The sequence below is a fragment of the Capricornis sumatraensis genome, chromosome 1, assembly GCF_032405125.1.
Source record: "Capricornis sumatraensis isolate serow.1 chromosome 1, serow.2, whole genome shotgun sequence".
Taxonomy (NCBI): Eukaryota; Metazoa; Chordata; class Mammalia; order Artiodactyla; family Bovidae; genus Capricornis; species Capricornis sumatraensis.
In genome coordinates this window covers 84,446,713-84,461,769 of record NC_091069.1, presented here as the reverse complement: position 1 = coordinate 84,461,769, position 15,057 = coordinate 84,446,713, and the positions used below count along the sequence as shown (strand labels likewise).

Below are 15,057 nucleotides of genomic sequence, written 5' to 3'. Positions count from 1 at the left end.
TGTTTCTCTAAGAATACCTGGGTATGAGAATTTACATTCTTTAGTCTGTCTTCATTTTTATAAGCTCACAAATGCTAATAGAGGCAGCCATCCCAACCCGCATTTTATATATTCCTTAACCCCATGTAATGGTGTTAAATGGAAAACAATCAAAAGGGAAGGCAAAATTTTCAATAGACCCTTCATTCTGTTAGGGAAACACTGACTGAAGCCTCCTGGCCTGGCCAGGCACCATAGTAACCAGGTGCATGAGTTATCTTAACAACAGGAGGTCTGGTAAGTAATGTGGGACTAACAAGCTACCACCAACTGGAAGAATTCAGGAAAGGTCAAAAGGAGAGAGGAGATGTCAGGCCATATGTCTTACCAACCTCCTGAAATCCTTGCTGGAATCCATCTTGGCCAAGGAGTCAGAATGATTGGCCAGAGACAACCTGGAAACTAACACCATCGCCATAAAACCTGAGACTGTGAGCCACGTGGCAGAGCACGGTTCTCTGCCTAGGTGCCCCTTCCCAGTAAATTTTCTTGCTTTGTCAGCACATGTGCCTCCTCAGACAACTCATTTCCAAGTGTTAGACAAAAGCCCACTCTCAGGCCCTGGAAGAGGTCCCCTTTCCTGCAACAATTCCAAATGACAAAAGATAATATGTAAGTTGCTGTTTTATCATCTCACATACCATGGGTTACTAGTCATGGTTACGTACCATGACTCACACACCATGGGTCACATCCCATCATTTAATGATACTCCAATACTTCCTTCAAGCCCAAATTGGTCAGATAGTCAATCAAATGCTCCATGTCCTTGAAACCTGTTGTTTGTAACCATTTATAGTCTAATTTTTGTACTGATCAGAGTTCTTTAGTTGTAATCAATGACTTTTCTCTGGTTACTTTAAGCAGAAAGGAATTTATTCAGGGATATAGAGATTAAAGAATCACACAAATATTGAAGAAACAGACTTTAGGTAAGCTTCCAGGAATAGCCTCAGTGTGCACATCCACATTCCAAAGTGACCTTCCAAAGGAGTTACAGCATCTCCTATGATCAGGAAGCCACTATACTGCTGGTTCCAGTCCATGCTAGAAATGTGAATTACTCATGCCCCACCTGTTCCCTGTACAACTTATTCTGAATCAGTCTAATATGGATGCATTGCATTGCTGGAATATCAATCACCCTAGGTGTCCTGCACAAGCAGAACTGGGAAATACAATTTTTTAATTTGTTTATTTATTGTTGAGAAGACAGGATCTACACAGTGAGGAACTATAAGGACATTAAGAAGGTGATCAAAATATATATGTATGTTGACCACATGGTATGGCGTGCAGGAACTAAGTTCCCAGACCAGGGACCAAACCCTCACCCAGTGCAATGGAAGTGCCGAGTCTTAACACCTGGACTGCCTGAGAAGTCCCTATTTTTTGGACAGCTGAGAAGAAGCCTGGAGAACAGAAAAGAAAAGAGAAATCAGAGTTTACTTCTTGGATTGGGTGGTAGGACCATAAGGATTCATTGCTTATTTTGGCTGCACCACACAGCTTATGAAATCTTTGTTCTCCAACAAGGGATCAAACGGCTGCTCTTGGCGGTGAAATCAAGGACTCCTAACCACTAGACCGCCAAGGAATTCCCAGGATTTGTTATTTTCTAATGCTTTATAATGAATACAGATGCATAATGAATTCATATGGGTTCTCCAGAGAAACAGACCAATAAGATTGCTCAGTCTATCATCTATCTATCTATCTGTCTGTCTATCTATCCATCTATCATCTACTGTAAGGAATTAGCCCATGAGAGTATAGAGGCTAAAGTTGGCAAGCTGGAGACTCAAGAGAGCCAATGAAAGAGTTTTAGTCTGTGCCCGAAGGCTGGAGACCAATGACCCAGAACAAATGCCATCAGGCAGAGAGTAAGAATTCTTCCTCATGTGCTCAGTTGCTTAGTCGTGTCCGACTCTGCGACCCTGTGGACTGTAGCCCCTAGGCTTCTCTGTCTATGGGATTATGCCAGGAGAATATTGGAGTGGGTTGCCATGCCCTCCTCCAGGGGATCTTCCTGACCCAGGGATCGAAGCCACGTCTCCTGCAATTCCTGCATTATCGGGTGGATCCTTTACCACTGAGCCACCTTGCTTCCCTGGTGGCTCAGCAGTCAAGAATTCACCTGTAATGCAGGAGATGTAGGTTTATTCCGTGGGTTTGGAAGATCCCCTGGAGAAGAAAATGACAACCAACTCCAGTATTCTTGCCTGGGAAATCCCATGGACAGAGGAACCTGGTGGGCTTCAGTCCACGGGGTTACAAGAAAGTCAATCAGACATGACTGAGCGACTAAACAAGAATTCTTTCTCACTCAGTCTTTATTCTACTCAGGCCTTCAAGAGGCCCACCCACAAGGGGGAGGGCAATCAGTTTTTATTCAGTCTAGTGATTCAATGCTAGTCTCATCCAGAAGCTCACTGGCAGACACACCCAGAAGAAATGTTTAAACCAAATATCTGGTCTCTCTGTGACCAAAATTGACACATAAAACCAGCCATCACAATATGTTACCTATTTTAATGTATATATCAAAGAATACTATTTTTTGTTATGAGATTAAAAAAAGGATTTGGGGCCAACAACAAGTGACTGATGGCCACTATGAAGTGCAGTCCCTGTAGTTAAGTTTTCTAACAAACTCTTAAGTTTTTTAAGAGTTTAAGTGCAAATGCCCAGGGAAGGAGTAGTTTTTTTTAGTTGCTGTTCAGTTCAGTTCAATTCAGTTCAGTCACTCAGTCGTGTCTGACTCTTTGCGACCCCATGAATTGCAGCACACCAGGCCTCCCTGTCCATCACCAACTCCCGGAGTTTACTCAGACTCACGTCCATCGAGTCAGTGATGCCATCCAGCCATCTATCTCATCCTCTGTCTTCCCCTTCTCCTCCTGGCCCCAATCCCTCCCAGCATCAGAGTCTTTTCCAATGAGTCAACTCTTTGCATGAGGTGGCCAAAGTATTGGAGTTTCAGCTTTAGAATCATTCCTTCCAAAGAAATCCCAGGGCTGATCTCCTTCAGAATGGACTCCTTGTAGTCTAGGGGACTCTCAAGAGTCTTCTGCAACACCACAGTTCAAAAGCATCAATTCTTCAGCGCTCAGCCTTCTTCACAGCCCAGCTCTCACATCCATACATGACCACAGGAAAAACCATAGCCTTGACTAGACAGACCTTAGTCGGCACAGTTATGTCTCTGCTTTTGAATATGCTATCTAGGTTGGTCCTCTCTTGCCTGGAGAGTCCCATGGACGGAGGCGCCTGGTAGGTTGCAGACCATGGGGTCGCGAAGAGTCGGGAACGACTGAGCAACTTCACTTTTCACTTTCATGCATTGGAGAAGGAAATGGCAGCCCACTCCAGTGTTCTTGCCTGGAGAATCCCAGGGACAGAGGAGCCTGGTGGGCTGCCATCTATGGGGTCACACAGAGTAGGACATGACTGAAGTGACTTAGAAGCAGCAGCAGCAGTCGTTTGTATCTTGGTTTGAAGGTAGAGGGCTTCCCTGGTAGCTCAGCTGGTAAAGAATCCACCTGCAATGCAGGAGACCCTGATTTGAATCCTGGGTCGGGAAGATCCCCTGGAGAAGGAATAGGCTACTCACTCCAGTATTCTTGGGCTTCCCTGGTGGCTCAGCTGGTAAAGAATCTGCCTGCAATGCAGGAGACCTAGGTTCAATCCCTGGGTTGGAAGATCCTCTGGAAAAGGGATTGGCTATCCACTCCAGTATTCTGGCCTGTAGAATTCCATGGAGTTGCAAAGAAAAGGACACAACTGAGCCACTTTCCCTTCACTTGAAGGTGGATGAGTGGGTTGTTGAGTGGAGTTTGTAGAGAGAGAGAATCTAGATATTTGAGGGTTGGAAAAGTTGAGAGCACCATTTAGAGGAATAAAGGAAGAAAGAATGGGAGCTTTGGAGCTCTAAGACAGATTTCTGCTACTTTACATTATAGTTGGAGCTCTGCTATCTCCTGGCATCTGCCTGAGGTCTTTTGCATTTTTGTTTTTTCACCTTAAAGGATATTGGAATTTTAAGGTGCCAGTAGATTATCTCGTTTGTTATGTATCTATCAGTATGCCCAGTTTTTATTTTTTTCATGTACATGGCAGGATTCTGAATTAAAACCTGCTCTTCTAACCTCTCTTTCTGATTCTCGGGTTATTCAGTTCAGTTCAGCCTCTCAGTCGTGTCCGACTCTTTGCGACCCCATGAACCGCAGCATGCCAGGCCTCTCTGTCCATCACCAACTCCCGGAGTTTACCCAAACCCATGTCCATCGAGTTGATGATGCCATCCAACCATCTCATCCTCTGTCGTCCCCTTCTCCTCCTGCCCTCAATCTTTCCCAGCATCAGGGTCTTTTCCAATGATTCAGCTCTTTGCATCAGGTGGCCAAAGTATTGGAGTTTCAGCCTCAACATCAGTCCTTCCAGTGAACATCCAGGACTGATCTCCTTAGAATGGACTGGTTGGATCTCCTTGCAGTCCAAGGGACTCTCTTTAGTTTGCACAATTAGAAAATGCGGGTGGATTTATATACTTCATTATCTGCTGCTATTTGTTGCAATCTTGGATTGGAGGAACCAATGAGCAGAAACTGCACAAGGGAACTTTCTTCAAACCTAGAGTTTATGAATAATACATAATTCACCGTGACTCATGGTAAACAAACCCCAAACAGTTGGCTACCTCCTCTGCAATCCACAGACAGTGGTTCCTCCCCTTGCAAACTGTGAATGGCAATATTTGAAGGTAGCAATGGAAATCGGTGGTGCTGGTTTATCTTTAGCGTCTCCCATATGCTTATTGGCACATGGTGAAGTCATAAAAGTGAGCGCAAGCAAAGAGAAAAAGGTGTCCCAACTACTAAGGTATCTGCAATTTGTGGAAAAGGAAGCTGTTCCCTACCCCACTGCTCAGAAGTGCTCCTTCCCTTATCTTTTTTCCAATTGTAAGTGGGGAGTCCCACCTGGCTTCAAATACTGCCTCTGCTACTGACGAACTTTATGTCCTTGAACAAATTACCGACCTTTTATTCTTTTATTTTATTTTCTTCTTTCAATTTTGGCCTCCTTTCAATAAGAAGAGATAGTAGCAATATTTATCTTTAAATACTCAGGGCTCTTAATTATGAGCAACAGCAGCTGACTCTCTCTGATTAGGCAGAAAAGATACTGGGTAGCTTGCAAAGAGGTTGGCAAGGCTAGAGAAGCAGGCTTGAGGCTAAGCTTCTGGGGTCAAGGCCTGAAAATGTGCCGCAGAAGTGAGCCAGTAAGGGAGCTGCTGACCCCGCTTCCCCCCAGAGCACAGAATGGCTGCCAGGAACACAGGCTCTACTGCAGCTTTGCTAGCACTAATACTTCTGGGCCAGAAACTGACCTTACGACAACTGGTACCCCAGAAGACTGGATGTGTCTGCTATCATCCTTGCCAGCAAATGGGTCCCAGGCATCGCCTCCTTACTGTGGTTCATCTTTTCTGATTAAACTGTTGCCTGGGAGCATCTCAGTGGCAGATCCTAGGCATCATGCCTTTGTTCTGATGCTGAGGTCTCTGGGGAAGCAAATTTTCTGATGACTTTAGGGATGCAGAACTCACAAGACAGGGAACTGCCTAAACATAACAACATGATCAAAGGTGAGAGGCAATCTTGAAACAATACATTCTCTCTCAAAGAATTGTGAAAATCAAGTATGTGACGCATGTACACCCGTGGTGGATTCGTGTCAATGTATGGCAAAACCAATACAGTATTGTTAAGTAAAATAAAGTAAAAATAAAAATTTAATTAAAAAAATGTTTGGTATGCATTTGGGGTTCATTAATTTTTGTTTCCTTTTCTTCTTTATTAGAAATACCTGTTTGCTTATTGGATTCACCCCCAGACATGTTTCTATGTAGCGATGATTTATAAATAAAGTAGAATGGAGCTTTGACCCAGAGGAAGGTCCATGTGGAAGGCTCTCTGTTTCCTAGGGCCATTCCTTGGATGGACTTGACCTCTTGACTCCTGACCTTATCTGCCCTGACCCATGGGACCTTCTCATTCCTTCCTCTTACACTTGACCCTTTGATCCTTATATCTTTTGCTTGCTTATAATCATGGCAACCCACCGACACTCTTCACCTCACCCCTCATTTTTGTTCTAAGCTCTTGGTCTCTTGACTTGTATTTTATAATAAATTCTGATACCAATCGGAGTCTTTCTTAGCCCTGACTTCTGGACAATTTATGCAGCATTTTCATATTTTGCATAATCATTGAAGGAGAGCTAAGAAATATTCAAAAATATTTTGGATTTATAAAATAACTTTCCTATCTTTAATGAAAGAGAAGTGAAGAAAGTCTGAAGTGGAGTTATAAGAAGAGAAAATAAATAGTTACAGAATAGTTTTCCTATCACTTACCCAATTCTTCTGCCCCTTTTCCTAAGAAGTAATTCATTAGGACTTTGTATCCAGAGGGAGGAAAAAAATCACCATAACAACCTGTTCCCCAAAATAAGCTTACTGATAAAATTTCCCCAAACTCTCTTAAGACAAATTCTGCTTTCTATTCCACACAACTGCAGTTGCTAAATTTCCAGAACTTTTTCCCAACTAAAACACAGGGCAGCATTTTCAACATTAACAGTCTGGCATACAGCTGTTGGGACTCTATGGGCTAAGGCAAAGCCTTGAGGAGCTGGAGAGAAAGCAGAATCATCCTGTTCTACCATCATGGTTCAGGGAGCCAGGAATTAGTTATCTAGGATTATTTATTCAAATTGTTCTGAAATCTCTCAATTTCATTTGACAGTCTGTGAAATGTTCAGTTCAGTTGACTGGAAATGTCCTCAAGAGCCCTTAGGCTTGTTTGTATCTTGGGATATGATCTAGAGGAGTATACACAAGCAGACATAGTAGAGAATTCTTGTCCAGAGCTGTCACAGTATAGTGACTGATCCTCAGGAAAAAGGCAGTTGAAGCTGTGTGGTACTATTTTCCATCATGGGTCTCCTTCAGAGAGTAGAGTTCTACCAGAGAATGTTGCAAAGAGTAACCAGATCTTTCTTGATCAACTGCATCCATCAAAATAAAGCATTAGTAGAGAAAGACTGAGGACATCAGATCAAAAAGAGTTAGCACATCTTAAGAAAATTGTCTTTGAATGTGGCCCCATCTATTTACAATGGTGGGAGAACCGTACTTAGACCACTTTGAATCCCAGTTCTGTAACTTTTAGAAGAGCATTTTGAACGAGATGCTTGTTCTACTATTACATAACCTCTTTGTTTTACAAACGTGAAGGACTTATAAGGCAAATACACCAGAATCCCTTCAGTTTAGTTCAGTCGCTGTGTCATGTCTGACTCTTTGTGACCCCACGAATCGCAGCACACCAGGCCTCCCTGTCCATCACCAACTCCCGGAGTTGCATCGAGTCGGTGATGCCATCCAGCCATCTCATCCTCTGTTGTCCCCTTCTCCTCCTGCCCCCAATCCCTCCCAGCATCAGAGTCTTTTTCAGGGAGTCAGATCTTCTCATGAGGTGGCCAAAGTATTGGAGTTTCAGCCTCAGCATCAGTCCTTCCGATGAACACGCAGGACTGATCTCCTTTAGGATGGACTGGTTGGATCTTCTCATAATCCCTTACTAGCATCTAAATTAACTAAGATTCTTTGGCTTGATGGTTGTAAAGGCCCTAAAAAGGATAGGACAGAGAGAAATAATTCCAAAGAAGGAACATTGTTCTGGAAAGGGCTGGAGCATATTACCGTGGAAGTGGCAATTTTAGCTGGGGTGCCCAGTTTGTGATATCCTGTTGCCCTTGAGTCAGTAGGAGGTCACTGGCATAGCCAAAATCATGCTCAAAGAGAAATGGAGAGACTCTTTCAGGCAGACTCCATCTACTATTAAATTTTGCCTACACTTTGCCCTGCTCAGAATATTTAGTTAAGCAGCAGGAGAAGCAGTAGCGGCAGATCAGAAAAAGTCTCTTATTGATAGTGGCGGGAATGAACAACAGGTGTTTTCCCAGATAGTTGATTTTATGCTGAAAGCATTCAGAGCCGCAGCCCTGTTGGGGAAGGGAATCCCAGACTTGCTGCCAAATTTCATCATGGATCATGTGGATCTTATTCTTCCTGGTTTGGTGACCTTGGTCCAACTACAAGAATAACTTTTGCATGAAGGGGCAACAGAAACAGGAAAAAGCTCCTGGAAGGGAACCAGGTGGACAGCAACCTCTCTGTCCCTTTGTACGTGTCTGGTGTTTGGAGGGTTGGTCTGGTTGATTTTGGCAAGTCTGTCTGCTGGGCTCCTAAACACAGCTTCTAGGAGCTCAAAGCATGTATCCCATTCCTCTTTCCCTGGGTCTGTTTCAGATGATAAGTTGTAAGAACAATCTAAGACTGGTCAGGGCCTCAATGCTGTGTTGAGAGTATAGGCAAAATAGTTTCATTATTCTGTTGTCAGAATAATACAGTGGGAGATCAGGAATGAACTCTTTTGTTTGCCAAGTCCAAGACAAGGCCCAGGTACAGAGCAGGGGCTGTAATTTACCCCAGATCATCTGAAAGAGCATTTGAGGGAAGTGGAAACTTTCTGAAAACGATTTAGAAATTACCAGTGGGCATGACCGTTAGCTCTCACCATCAGGTGGAGTTTGTGCAGTGAACTCTTATTAATAAAAAGGGAATGAATATCTTCTATGTTTCAGGGTTTAACCCACCGACTAAACAAAAACCATATTGCTAATATGCAGTTTTACATAAGTCATGGCAGGAAGGCACTTGTTTTGCCAGTTTAAGGCGGCACAATATTTTGGGGAAATACCTTTTTGTTTTGGAGGGAGAGTGATGGCTGTTTATGTGCAGCAAATTCTTGGGCCCTGAAATATTGCTTTGTGCTTCCTGACTGTCTCTCTAAGCTGCTTGTGACTCACAGTATAAGAATCCTTTAATTATTCTGAAAGTGGCTGGCCGGTGGTGTTTCCTCCTGTCCTTCCATTTCTATCTCTCAGACCATGATAGTTCTCTACGTTGGAAGCTTACTTGTCTACTGGCATCTCCCATGCCATGCAGCCATTGGGGGTACATACGTGGCATGTCCTGCCCTAAAACAGGGAAGGTGCCCCTCTATACATTTAGGGAGGGTCCTGGTCTCGTTCCCAGTCCCCAGCTAAGAAGCAGTCTCAAGAAAAAATGAACCAGGGCCAGCCAGCACCCCAACCCCCACCACTGTGGCTGTGTTTTATTGACTAACCTGTTTTTTTCCTTTAGACAAAGCTCATCATGATTTGTCTTTACTTCTCAGTTTTCTTTTCTCATAAAGGATCCATTTTTAGAGACTTTCCTTTTAACAAAGAAGATACAGTTTTCTGGCCAATCAGACTTCTCATTGTTGATATAGAAGGCCGGACTCCCCCGCCCCTTTCTCTTTCTTGTGTGTTCTTGTCCCAGCATAAGCCAGCACCTTCCTACAGAGAACTTAACTGGTACTTAGGAGACATTCATTTACCTGCTGCATAAATACTTATCAAGGGTCTGCCTTAAGTAAGGCGACCAGCTACCCAGTTTGCCTGCCACTGTCCTGGTTTTAGAGATGAGTCTAGGAGCTGAGCATATAACTGACCACCAGCTTCTCAGGTTATTCAGTGACCTTCTGTGATTGTAGTTTCTCACAGAGCGAAACATGGCATGGGAGACAGGGCATTTACCTAGAACTGGGGACCCTGGGCTCTGGTCCCAGTTTGACCACTACCAAGGCAGGGACTCAGGACAGATCATTGAACTTCAGTTTCCTTCTCTAAAGAGTTGGATTTCATGTTCTTTGACTTTTTTTATTTTACAACCAAGATTCTACAGTTCTGTTTCTAGAAGTAACTTGATAATCCAATTCACACTAGTTAGTATAACTAGATGAGAAGTAATAGGTAGTAAGGTTTGGTTGATACTTGCTGATGCTACTAACATTTATAAGGTCCCTATTCAGTGTCGACAACATCCGTCACTTCATCCTCACGGTAACTCGTGGCATGGGTGCGTTCTTTACTTTCCTTTACAGATGAGAGACTCAAGGCCTAGAGAGGGTAAGTAATTTGCCCTCAGATCACACAGCAAGTTATGAATTAAAGATCAGAACGTGGGAGGTCTGACTTTCAAGTCCAAATTTGAACTGTTGCTCTCACTGGCTAGAGAGAAGTCAACAGTTAAAACGAGCAGGCTAATTGTTTTCTCTCTAAGGACTGCAAAAAGGAAACTGGCTATTTGCTAAAGGGTATGGTCCTGAAAAAGCGTGATATTTAGGAAATTAGGGTTCTCTCATAGTGAGGCCCTCCTTGCCCTTTAAGACTGACCAAAGGACGGCAGAACCAGTGGAAAATTAGGGCATCCTTCATCCCGCACTGCTTCCTTTGTGCTTTTGGAAGCTTTAGGATATCTCCCCTCCCTGCAGGATCCTGAAGCACTCTAGGTGCTGTTAGCAAGGCTCAGAGAGCCACTCCCAACAGTTCCCACTGCCTCTCACTGTTGTTGGTCTGAGAAATCATTCCTTTTAGATTTCGTTTGCTTCACAGTGTGTGTGGGGGGGTGTCTGTATGGATGGGGTGGGGGTGAGGGATTGTAGAAAGATTCTTACTAGGCATGTTTCTTCTCTTTCTTTAGAAAGGATGATTTGAAATATAAACAAAATAAGGCTGTGGGGTCACATTCACAGCAGCTGGCTGAGTTTCACTTAATTAAAACTACTCTGATTGCTTTATTCATACATTTCACTTGCCCCATTCCCTTCCTCTCTGACTCTTTATAAAGGCAATGCTATTTCACAGGGAATGGGGAGAGAAATTAAACACTGTTAGTATTTGAGACCCACACTGATTAGCAACATTTATTTTACTGTGATTGCCTACGTGAAAGTATGCAAAAGTAAATTTATATTCTGAGCATGTGACTGCTTTGGACTGAAGCGTTAAAGGGAGTTAACAGTTTTGGGAACTCACCCTCGTTTGCTCTAAATTCCCTAAAGTGCGGTAGAACAGAAGTGCCAGCGACAGGAAATGGAAACAAGTGCCAAAAGCGATGGTCGTTTGAGCTGCCGGCCATCAGCAGGATCATTCTAAAACCCAGACCTGATTCATTTTCTCTCCTGCTGCAAAACCTGACACAGATCTCTTGCCTCCTGGGTCAAGGGGAAGCGCCTTAGCCAGGCATGGAAACTATTTCACCACCTAGCTCCGTCTCTCTCCAGCCGCCAGCCTCCAGTCTCCCTACACTCACCACTATCTTCCCAAGGCTCTGGTCACATGACCCCCACACTCCCTTCCCCAGCATCATCCTTTTCACACCTTCATGACTTTTTCATAAATGATTCCCTTTTCTTTTGATGCCTTTCACACCCACCACACCCTTGTCACCTGATGAATTTCTCCCACCCTTTCAGTTGAAGTTCAAAGCTTGTCTTTTCTGTGAAGCCTGTAGGGACACCCCCTAGTGGAGCTGGTTTCTCCCTCTCTTGTGTCTCCATATTATTTTGGATACTTTCATCAGAGCATTTCTCACAATGTGTTGTCATTTTTGTTGACACAGCCATCTCCTTCATCAGACCATGCCTGATTTTCCTTGTTGACTCATTTGAAAAGACCCTGATGCTGGGAAAGATTGAGGGCAGGAGGAGAAGGGGACGACAGAGGATGAGATGGTTGGATGGCATCACCGACTCAATGGACATGGGTTTGGGTGGACTCTGGGAGTTGGTGATGGACAGGGAGGCCTGGCGTGCTGCGGTCCATGGGGTCGCAAAGAGTCAGACACAACTGAGTGACTGAACCAAACTGAACTGAACTGAATCCCTTGCCAATTTCAGAGTCTGGCACAAGCCAGGAAGTACTTAGTACCTAGGAAATGCTTAGTAGATGCTTATTGAAAGAGTACGTTACAGCTAGTATGATCTGTCAGCTATCATTCATTGTGTGTACTATGTACAAACACCATGTAGGTGCTGGCATATGCATGAATATGTGTGTGCTCAGTTGCTCAGCTGTGTCTGACTCTTTGCAACCCCATGGGCTGTAGCCTGCCAGCCTCCTCTATCCATGGGATTTTCCAGGCAAGAATACTGGATTGGGTTGCCATTTGCTACTCCTGGGTATCTACCCAACCCAGGGATTGAATCTGTGTCTCCTGCATCTCCTGCAATAACAGGCAGATTCTTTATCGCTGAGCCACACTATCTAAGGAGAGAGAGATAAAAATCTGAATGACATAGGTCACAGTCCTTCAAGAAATATAACATTTCATATGAGATGAAGAAATAAAAAGCAAAACAGCATGCAGAGATACAAGTACATGGCCATGAGAGCTTCAGGGAGAGGGAGTTGGTTTGGGGATAGGAATGAGGCATTGCAAAACAGGGCCTATGAAAGGATTTTGACAGATAAAGAAATAGCGGGGGAGTGGGGGCATCCAGGCTGAGGAGACAGTGTGAAAAAGGCATGAAGATAAGGACAAAGAGATTTCCGTGTAACAAAAGGTCTGAGAGTTCTAGTCTCACCATAGCTAGGGAGACTGAACAGTTAAAAACAAAATCTAAAATAAATCCCATTAATATCAATAAATACATTTTCCCTTGTTGCCTATATTTACATCCTCTAAACAGGAGTGGTGATTAATCACCTCCAAATTGCTCAAGGATATGAAGCAGGGTGTTCATAAGTCTTTAGCAGCAGGAAATGCTTGTTGCAAATAAACTATTTACAATTTACTTTGTAAGCCTCATTGCTGATGGGACTGTGCAGTGGATCAGAATAACAGTAGGCATTAACCCAGTCTTAACACATAGAAAATGTTTGTAAGTGGCAGCCATTTCCTGTTGCAAACAAAGTTTTAATGGGCTTGGCTACAGCTTGAGAGACTTTCAAAATAGAGCCAGAAAACACCAAGTCAGTTAATCCTTTACATGACAATTGTGTTTTGAAAATAAAAAGAAAACAAGTCAAAAATGTTTGTCCCTTAGCAATCCTTTATGAAAATTAGACTTTAAAATCAGACATAAATGCGCTATACAAACCAACCAGGAACTGTGTATGATCAGTTTCTAAATTAAGGAAGGAAGGCTTCTAGTTTGCCAAGTTTATGTCATGTGTATCAGCAATGAACAGTTTACAGATAGACATTATAGTTTATATTGAAAAGTTTTAAACTTTACTGGGGGATCCTCCATTATCAGTGATAGTTATAAAGCCTCTTGTTACAATATGAAGCTGGTGAAAGGAGTATTATGTAGACCTACTTCCTACCTTCTGTGTTACCATGATAGATGGTTGGGTTCGTGCATTCAAGGACTTGCAGATGTCAGAATAAAAGATAACCAGCATCTCTTTCATTTCCTTAGTCTTTACAAGACAACATACCTTCACATTCATTTTTTTCAGTTTTTCATAAACTGATGAAGTAAATAGAGCATGAAAAATGATCTTATTCTACAGAGGAGGAAACCAAAAGCAGCGATGACCAACAAATCGCTTGTACACCACTGGATATTGCCACAGAAAGAACCAGAACTCTTGCCTTCAGACTTCTTCTTGTCCATTGCTACACAATGGTGCTCATGAATAAACTTACCTCCCATGGAGTGTTATAGAGATGGAGAGCAAGAGTAAATATCTGACAGCCATGGAGATCACTATAAGGAAGGATGACAACTCCATGATAAATAGGAATAGCTCAGAGGCAGCCTTGACTGCACCCCTCAGATCAGAGGTCCACTAAAGTAATGAACATGTTCCCACAAAAAATCAGATTTAAAATCTCCAGGTCGTGCTCGCTTCGGCAACACATATACTAAAATTGGAACGATACAGAGAAGATTAGCATGGCCCCTGCGCAAGGATGACACGCAAATTCGTGAAGCGTTCCATATTTTTAAGAATGAAACTAGATCACTTTCTAACACCGCACACAAAAATAAACTCAAAATGGATTAAAGATCTAAATGTAAGACCAGAAACTATAAAACTCCTAGAGGAGAATATAGGCAAAACACTCTCCGACATAAATCACAGCAGGATCCTCTATGATCCACCTCCCAGAATTCTGGAAATAAAAGCAAAAATAAACAAATGGGATCTAATTAAAATTAAAAGCTTCTGCACAACAAAGGAAAATATAAGCAAGGTGAAAAGACAGCCTTCTGAATGGGAGAAAATTATAGCAAATGAAGCAACTGACAAACAACTAATCTCAAAAATATACAAGCAACTTATGCAGCTCAATTCCAGAAAAATAAACGACCCAATCAAAAAATGGGCCAAAGAACTAAATAGACATTTCTCCAAAGAAGACATACGGATGGCTAACAAACACATGAAAAGATGCTCAACGTCACTCATTATTAGAGAAATGCAAATCAAAACCACAATGAGGTACCACTTCACACCAGTCAGAATGTCTGCGATCCAAAAATCTGCAAGCAATAAATGCTGGAGAGGGTGTGGAGAAAAGGGAACCCTCCTACACTGTTGGTGGGAATGCAAACTAGTACAGCCACTTTGGAGAACAGTGTGGAGAGTCCTTAAAAAATTGCAAATAGAACTACCTTATGACCCGGCAATCCCACTGCTGGGCATACACACCGAGAAAACCAGAATTGAAAGAGACACATGTACCCCAATGTTCATCGCAGCACTGTTTATAATAGCCAGGACATGGAAACAACCTAGATGTCCATCAGCAGATGAATGGATAAGAAAGCTGTGGTACATATACACAATGGAGTATTACTCAGCCGTTAAAAAGAATACATTTGAATCAGTTCTGATGAGATGGATGAAACTGGAGCCGATTATACAGAGTGAAGTAAGCCAGAAAGAAAAACACCAATACAGTATACTAACACATATATATGGAATTTAGAAAGATGGCAATGACGACCTTGTATGCAAGACAGCCAAAAAGACACAGATGTGTATAACGGACTTTTGGACTCTGAGGGAGAGGGAGAGGGTGGGATGATTTGGGAGAATGGCATT

General features: G+C 43.0%; 1 non-coding gene across 1 annotated transcript; it reads left to right on the top strand.

Annotated features, from left to right (window-relative positions):
• The first annotated feature begins 13,846 nt into the window (after positions 1–13,846).
• Positions 13,847–13,953, top strand: LOC138093243 (U6 spliceosomal RNA). Its single transcript, XR_011146026.1, has one exon. It is a non-coding gene; the product is annotated as a U6 spliceosomal RNA (small nuclear RNA).
• The last annotated feature ends 1,104 nt before the right edge of the window (positions 13,954–15,057 follow it).